Genomic DNA, 8,563 nt, shown 5'->3' on the forward strand with positions numbered 1-8,563 from the left:
GCTCCTGCGGTAGGAGCTCTGAGTCTGAACCACTGGACTAACAGAGAACCTCAGACCCCAGGGAATATTCATTGGAATGAGGTCTCCCAGAGGTCCTCATCTCAGCAGCAAGACCCAGCTCTACCCAACAGCCTACACACTCCAGTCCTAGAATCCTCAGGTCAAACCACCAGTAAGACAGGAACACAATCCCACCCATCAAAAAAAAAAAAAAAAGAGATGACAAAAAGAATATGTCACAGATGAAGGAGTAAGGTAAAAACCTACAAGACCAAATAAAGGAAGAGGAAATAAGCAACCTACCTGAGAAAGAATTCAGAGTAATGACAGTAAAGATGATTGAGAATCTCGGAAATAGAATGGAGGCACGGATTGAGAAAATACAAGAAATGTTTAACAAAGATCTAGAAGAACTAAAGAACAAACAAACAGAGATGAACAACACTATAACTGAAATGAAAAATACACTAGAAGGAATCAATAACAGAAAAACTGAGGCAGAAGAACGAATAAGTGAGCTGGAAGACAGAATGGTGGAAATAACTGCCGAGGAGCAGAATAAAGAAAAAAGAATGAAAAGAAATGAAGACAATCTCAGAGACCTCTGGGACAACACTAAATGCGCCAACATTCGAATTATAGGGGTCCCAGAAGAAGTTAAAGAAAGGATCTGAGAAAATATTCAAAGAGATTATAGTGGAAAATTTCCCTAATATGAGAAAGGAAATAGTCACTCAAGTCCAGGAAGCACAGAGTGTCCCATACAGGAGAAACCCCAGGAGAAACACACCTTTGATTAAGATACATATTAATCAAACTAACAAAAATTAAATTCAAGAAAAAATATTAAAAGCAGCAAGGGAAAAGCAAAAAATAACATACAAAGGAATCCCGATAAGGTTATCAGCTGATTTTTCAGCAGAAACTCTGCAGGCCAGAAGGGAGTGGCAGGATATACTTAAAGTGATGAAAGAGAAAAACCTACAACCAAGATTACTCTACCCAGTAAAGATCTCATTCAGATTTGACAGAGAAATCAAAAGCTTTACAGACAAGCAAAAGCTAAGAGAATTCAGCACCACCAAACCAGCTTTACAACAAATGCTAAAGGAACTTCTCTAGGCAGGAAACACAAGAGAAGAAAAAGACCCACAAAAACAAACTGAAAACAATTAAGAAAATGGTAATAGTAACATACATATAGATAATAACATTGAATGTAAATGGATTAAATCCTCCAACAAAAGACACAGAATGGCTGAATGGATACAAAAACAAGACCCATATATATGCTGTCTACAAGAGACCCACTTCAGACCTAGGGACACATACAGACTGAAAGTGAAGGGATGGAAAAAGATATTCCATGCAAATGGAAATCAAAAGAAAGCTGGAGTAGCAATACTCATATAAGATAAAATAGACTTTAAAATAAAAACTGTTGCAAGAGATAAGGAAGAACACTGCATAATGATCAAGGGGTCAATCCAAGAAGAAGATATAACAATTATAAATATTTATGCATCCAACATAGGAGCACCTCGATACATAAGGCAAATGCTAACAACCATAAAAGGGGAAATTGACGGTAACACAATAATAGTAGGGGATTTCAACACCCCACTTACACCAATGGACAGATCATCTAAACAGAAAATAAATAAGGAAACAGAAGCTTTAAATGACACAATAGACCAGATAGATTTAATTGATATTTATAGGACAGTCCACCTGCAGTGGCAGAATACACTATTGTCTTAAGTGCACATGGACCATTCTCCAGGATAGATCACATCTTGGGTCACAAATCAAGCCTCGGAAAATTTAAGAAAATTGAAATCTTATTAAGCATCTTTTCTGACCACAATACTATGAGATTGGAAATCAATTACAGGAAAAAAACTGTAAAAACCACAAATACATGAAGGCTAAACAGTGTGCTACTAAATAACCAAGAGATCATTGAAGAAATCAAAGAAGAAAAACAAACACATAGAAACAAATGACAATGAAAACGCAATGACCCAAAACCTATGGGACGCAGCAAAAGCAGTTCTAAGAGGGAAGTTTATAGCAATTCAATCTCACCTCCAGAAACAAGAAAAATCTCAAATAAGCAATCTAACCTTACATTTAAAGCAACTAGAAAAAGAAGAACAAAGAAAACCCAAAATCAGTAGAAGGAAAGAAATCATACAGGTCAGAGCAGAAATAAATGAAATAGAAACAAAGAAAACAATAGTAAAGATCAATAAAACTAAAAGTTGGTTCTTTGAGAAGATAAACAAAATTGATAAACCTTTAGCCAGACTCATCAAGAATAAAAAGGGAGAAGACACAAATCAATAAAATTAGAAATGAAAAAGGAGAAATCACAACTGACACTGCAGAAATAAAAAGGATTATAAGAGACTACTACAAACAACTATATGCCAATAAAATGGACAACCAAAAAGAAATGGACAAATTCTTGGAAAGGTACGATTTCCAAGACTGAACCAGGAAGAATTAGAAAATATAAACAGACCTATCACACATTATGATATTGAAACTGTAATTAAAAATCTTCCAACAAACAAAAGTCTAGGACCAGACAGCTTCACAGGCGAATTCTATCAAACATTTAGAAAAGAGCTAACACCGATCCTTCTCAAACTCTTCCAAAAAATTGCAGAGGGAGGAACACTCCCAAATTCGTTCTACGAGGTCAGCATCACCTTGATATCAAAGCCAGACAAAGATATCACAAAAAAAGAAAATTACAGACCAATACCACTGATGAACACAGATGCAAAAATCCTGAACAAAATACTAGTAGAATCCAGCAACACATTAAAAACATCATACACCATGATCAAGTGAGATTTATCCCAGGAATGCAAGGATTCTTCAATATGCACAAATCAATCAATGTGATACACCATATTAACAAATTAAGGAATAAAAACCATACGAGCATCTAAATAGATGCAGAAAAAGCTTTTGACAAGATTCAACACCCAGTTATGTTAAAAACTCTCCAGAAAATGGGAAACATGATAACAGCAAACTCACAGCAAACATCATTCTCAATGGTAAAAAACTGAAAGAATTTCCACTAAGATGAGGAACGAGACAAGGATGTCCACTCTTGCCACTCTTGTTCAACATAATTTTGGAAGTCCTAGCCACAGCAATCAGAGAAGAGAAAGAAATAAAAGGAATCTGGGCTTCCCTGGTGGTGGAGTGGTTAAGAATCCACCTGCCAATGCAGGGGACACGGTTTCGAGCCCTGGTCCGGGAAGATCCCACATGCCGCAGAGTAACTAAGCCCGTGCCCCACAACTACTGAGCCTGCGCTTTAGAGCCCGCGAGCCACAACTACTGAAGCCTGCAAGCCTAGAGCCTGTGCTCCGCAACAAGATGAGCCACCGCAATGAGAAGCCCGCACATCACAACAAAGAGTAGGCCCTGCTCACCGCAACTAGAGAAAGCCTGTGCTCAGCAATGAAGACCCAATGCAGCCAAAAATTAAAAAAAAAAAAGAAAGAAATAAAAGGAATCCAAATTAGAAAAGAAGTAAAACTGTCACTGTTTGCAGATGATGATACTATACATAGAGAATCCTAAAGATGCCACTAGAAAACTATTAGAACTAATCAATGAATTTGGTAAGGTTGCAGGATACAAAATTAATGCACAGAAATCTCTTGCATTCCTATACACTAACAATGAAAAATCAGAAAGAGAAATTAAGGAAACAATCCCATTTACCATCGCAACAAAAAGAATAAAATACGTAGAAATAAAGCTACCTAAGGAGGCAAAAGATTTGTACTCAGAAAACTATGAAACACTGATGAAAGAAATCAAAGATGACATAAACAGATGGAGAAATAGACCACATTCTTGGATTGGAAGAATCAATATTGTGAAAATGACTATACTACCCAAAGCAATCTACAGATTCAATGCAATCCCTATCAAACTACCAATGGCATTCCTCACAGAATTAGAACAAAAAATCTTACAATTCGTATGGAAACACAAAAGACCCCGAACAGCCAAAGCAATCTTGAGAAAGAAAAACAGAGTTGGAGGAATCAGGCTCCCCGACTTCAAACTATACCACAAAGCTACAGTAATCAAGACAGTATGGTACTGGCACAAAAACAGAAATATAGATCCATGGTACAGGATAGAAAGCCCAGAGAAAAACCCATGCACATATGGTCACCTAATTTATGACAAAGGAGGCAAGAACATACAATGGAGAAAAGACAGCCTCTTCAATAAGTGGTGCTGGGAAAACTGGACAGCTACATGTCAAAGAATGAAATTAGAACACTCCCTAACACCATATACAAAAATAAACTCCAAATGGATTAAAGACCTAAATGTAAGACCAGACACTATAAAACTCTTAGAGAAAAACATAGGAAAAACACTCTTTGACATAAACCACAGCAAGATCTTTTTTGACCCACCTCCTAGGGTAATGAAAATAAAAACAAAAATAAACAAACGGGACCCATTAAACTTAAAAGCTTTTGCACAGCAAAGAAAAACTTAAACGAGATGAAAAGACAACCCTCAGAATGGGAGAAAATAATTGCAAACGAAGCAACTGACAAAGGATTAATCTCCAAAATATACAAGCAGCTCATGAAGCTCAATCAAAAAACAAACAACCCAGTTAAAAAATGGAGGAAGACCTAAGTAGACATTTCACCAAAGACATACAGATGGCCAAAAGGCACATGAAAAGATGCTCAACATCACTAATTATTAAAGAAATGCAAATCAAAACTACAATGAGGTATCACCTCACACCAGTCAGAAAGACCATCATCAAAAAATCTACAAACAATAAATGCTGGAGAGGGTGTGGAGAAAAGAGAACCCTTTTGCACTGTTGGTGAGAAGGTAAATTGATACAGCCACTATGGAGAACAGTATGGAAGTTTGTTAAAAAACTAAAAATAGAACTACCATATGACCCAGCAATCCCACTACTTGGCATATACCCTGAGAAAACCATAATTCAAAAAGACACATGTACCCCAGTGTTCATTGCAGCACTATTTACAATAGCAGGACATGGAAACTACCTAAATGTCCAATGACAGATGAATGGGTAAAGAAGATGTGGTACATATATACCATGGAATATTACTTAGCCATAAAAAGGAATGAAATTGGGTCATTTGTAGAGATGTCGATGGACCTAGAGTCTGTCACACAGAGTGAAGTGAGCCAGAAAGAGAAAGACAGATATCGTGTATTAATGCATATGTGTGGAATGTAGAAAAATGGTACAGATGAACCTATTTGTAGGGCAGGAATAGAGACATAGATGTAGAGAACAGACATGTGGACACGGGAGGGAAGGGGAGGGTGGGACGAATTGGGAGATTAGGTTTGACATAGATACACTACCATGTGTAAAACAGATATTTAGTGGGAACCTGCTGTATTAGTACAGGGAGCTCAGCTTGGTGCTCTGTGACGACCTAGATGTGTGGGATAGTGGAGTGGGAGGGAGGTCCAAGAGGGAGGAGATATAGGTATACATATAGCTGATTTGCTTCATTGTACAGCAGAAACTAACACAACATTGTAAAGCAATTTTACTCCAATAAAATAAAATAAAAACTATGTTATCAGGATTTAAAAATTTTGCTCACCATATCTTCATAAAATAAATTGGGGGAATTTATTTTTTCTGTTGTATGGAATAGTTTAAATAGAAGGCAGATTATCTGATCTTTAAGATTTTAATATGTGGCTTATTTAAATCGTTTTAGCATGCTGAAAAGAATGTGGAGGGATATTACATTTGCTAGAATAAATTTTTTTCAAATTTTACTTCCGTCTTAAAAAGCATATAGGGCAGAAAAAAAAGGAGCATGCTTATTTATTCTAAGGAAGCTCTAAGCACCAGAGAATTCTCACAAAGCAATTTTGTGGGAAAAATGAATAATAACAACCCAACTGAAGACAATTCATACCACCATAATTCTCTTTACTGAAAAAAATCTATAAAATGGGGAGCTAAGGAAATTAAACCTACAGGGAAAGTTTTAGATTGTTCAAATATGGGGATAAACCCATGCATATTTTATTATAAACACAGAGTTGTAGACATTAATGCTTCATTTGGGATACGAGTAGAGAGTGAAAATGACTTCTAGCTAGGTTCATTCCGCTGAGACTGATAAAAAGTTATTTACTTATGAAATATCTACATCACTGACTATACAAAACGACCCACTCATAATTGGCCCATTTTCCAAGACCATATATATATGTCAGCATAACTGTATATTTTAGATCCCTTTCCCTATTTACCCAGTTTGATTTCAATAGCACCTCTTTTGCCTTTTGTTTAATTAAAAGTTAATTATCCTGCAAGCAAGTCCCAGGACTCTTATCTAGCAAATACTGCCTCATTTATTTTTTTCCTTTGCCTTGACCAATTAAAACTTCTGGATTCCACTGAGATTTTTATATGATGAATAATTATTTTGCATAATCTAGGGGCAAGGTGTATTCTGGTAACAATTGTTTTTTCAAAGCTATTCCCTGAATAGTCTCTGCCATTCTGTAAGAATGATGCTGTTCTAGTAACAAATGTTTGAATTGATAGTGTCCACCTCTTTAATATCAGGAAGCAAAAAATTTTGTGAGGCAAAGATATTAACACAATCCAACAAGCAATTTAACTTCTGAACAATCAGCATAAAGGAAAGTGAGACATTCCATACACAGTCTTCATAATTTCTCTGAAGCAGTATATCCTAAAGGAATGTGCACATATACACTTTTGAGAAAAATTTGTGAGCAGGGGATGAATAAAGAGTTTGTGCATGTCGAGTGCTCAGGGAGAAAAGATCGTGTATCCTATATTGTTTAGATATGTAATAAAACTAATTACGTAGAAGAATTACAGAGTCCAGCAGAATACCTGAACACTCCCTGTGCACCAATTTTTGAGTTTTTGATACTGAAATATAGGCAATAACGTTAATTTTTTTAGTGTGAACTTTTAAATTTTAATTAATTAATTAATTTTTGGCTGCATTGGGTCTTCATTGCTGTGCGAGGGATTTTCTCTAGTTGTGGTGAGTGAGGGCTACTTTTCGTTATGGTGCGAGGGCGGTGGCTTCTCTTGTTGCGGAGCATGGGCTCTAGGCACGTGGGCTTCAGTAGTTGTGGCACGCGGGCTCAGTAGTTGTGGCGCACAGGCTTAGTTGCTCCGCGGCATGTGGGATCTTCCCGGACCAAGGTTTGAACCCATGTCCCCTGCATTGACAGGCAGATTCTTAACCACTGCACCACTAGGGAAGTCCTGGTAATGAAGTTTTAATTAGAGAGATTATATGAAAATGTGTTTGTTGTAGATCATGACCATAGAATGAGAAAAAACAGATGCAGACAAGGGAGGCGTAAGATGAGTGTGGAAGTGAAAGACGAGTCTCAGAGAAAAAGAGTAGAAATTTTAAAAGATTAAGAGATCAAAGGAAGAGAATATGTAATTACGGAAAATTAATTTAAAAATTATTAGGTTGTAAGACATCTTTTTCTGTCTTCTGAGGGGCATTTTTAAAAAATGCAGAGATACTTCTAAAAATTGTTTTTTTCTATTACTATTTAGCTTTTCTATTACTATTCAGTTTTAAGTGTAAGCATAGATTTAATTGCTCAACATATCTGTAGATAAGTTTTCTGTTGTTTTTGAGAGGGAACCAGTATGTTACTGAGATCAGCTAAATTTTCTTAATTTTGACTTTAGCTTGAAGGTAAAACATTTTTAGAGTGGTGTTGATAGATTTGTGTTACACAGAGGGGCTCACCTTTCTATTTCTGTATTATTATTTCTATATTGTTTATATCATATTAACCAAATTGACAACACTCTATATTAATGATTGGCTTTTTCAACACTTGACTGTTTAAGATACTTCCATATTTCTGTAATTCTATCATGATATTTATAATACTTCAAGTCAGTCCGGTAAGAAATTATATGAACTATATAAATCAGCATCCTTAATTGCACACTAATGAGCTTAGCTTCTTTTGAAGGCTTTTTGTTCTGAACAGGACTGTGGAGTTGCTTGTGTTTAAAAAAAAAAAAAAAAAGCCTCTGCAAATAGGGAAAGATTGAGGCTTGCTAATGTGGAATCCAGATCTAGTTGCTTAAAAAAGAAAAGTATGTAGGAAGAGCCTATAATTTTCATTACTATCTTTGGGCTTGGAGAAATGCCCAGGTTAGTGACAAAGAGAATTTGGAGGAAGACTAAATCTGCCACATTGTAAGACAGAAAATGGAAAATCTGATGGATAGCTTCATTTAAAACATAAGCCATGTAAAATCTTCGAGAGTTAAGGTAGTAATAGCAGGATTTCCATTGATTTTTTTTTCCAAATTGAAATATTACTATGATTTAACAATTTAAATTATTTTGAAAATTAGCAGCAAGGCAGCTGTAAGCCATTAACTACAGTCAAACCCATTATGAATTTGCTTCTTAGGCCAGTTTTCACATACTCCTACAACCTAATCTTGAAACCTTATTGT

Source organism: Balaenoptera ricei, chromosome 7, assembly GCF_028023285.1.
Source record: "Balaenoptera ricei isolate mBalRic1 chromosome 7, mBalRic1.hap2, whole genome shotgun sequence".
NCBI classification, from domain to species: Eukaryota; Metazoa; Chordata; class Mammalia; order Artiodactyla; family Balaenopteridae; genus Balaenoptera; species Balaenoptera ricei.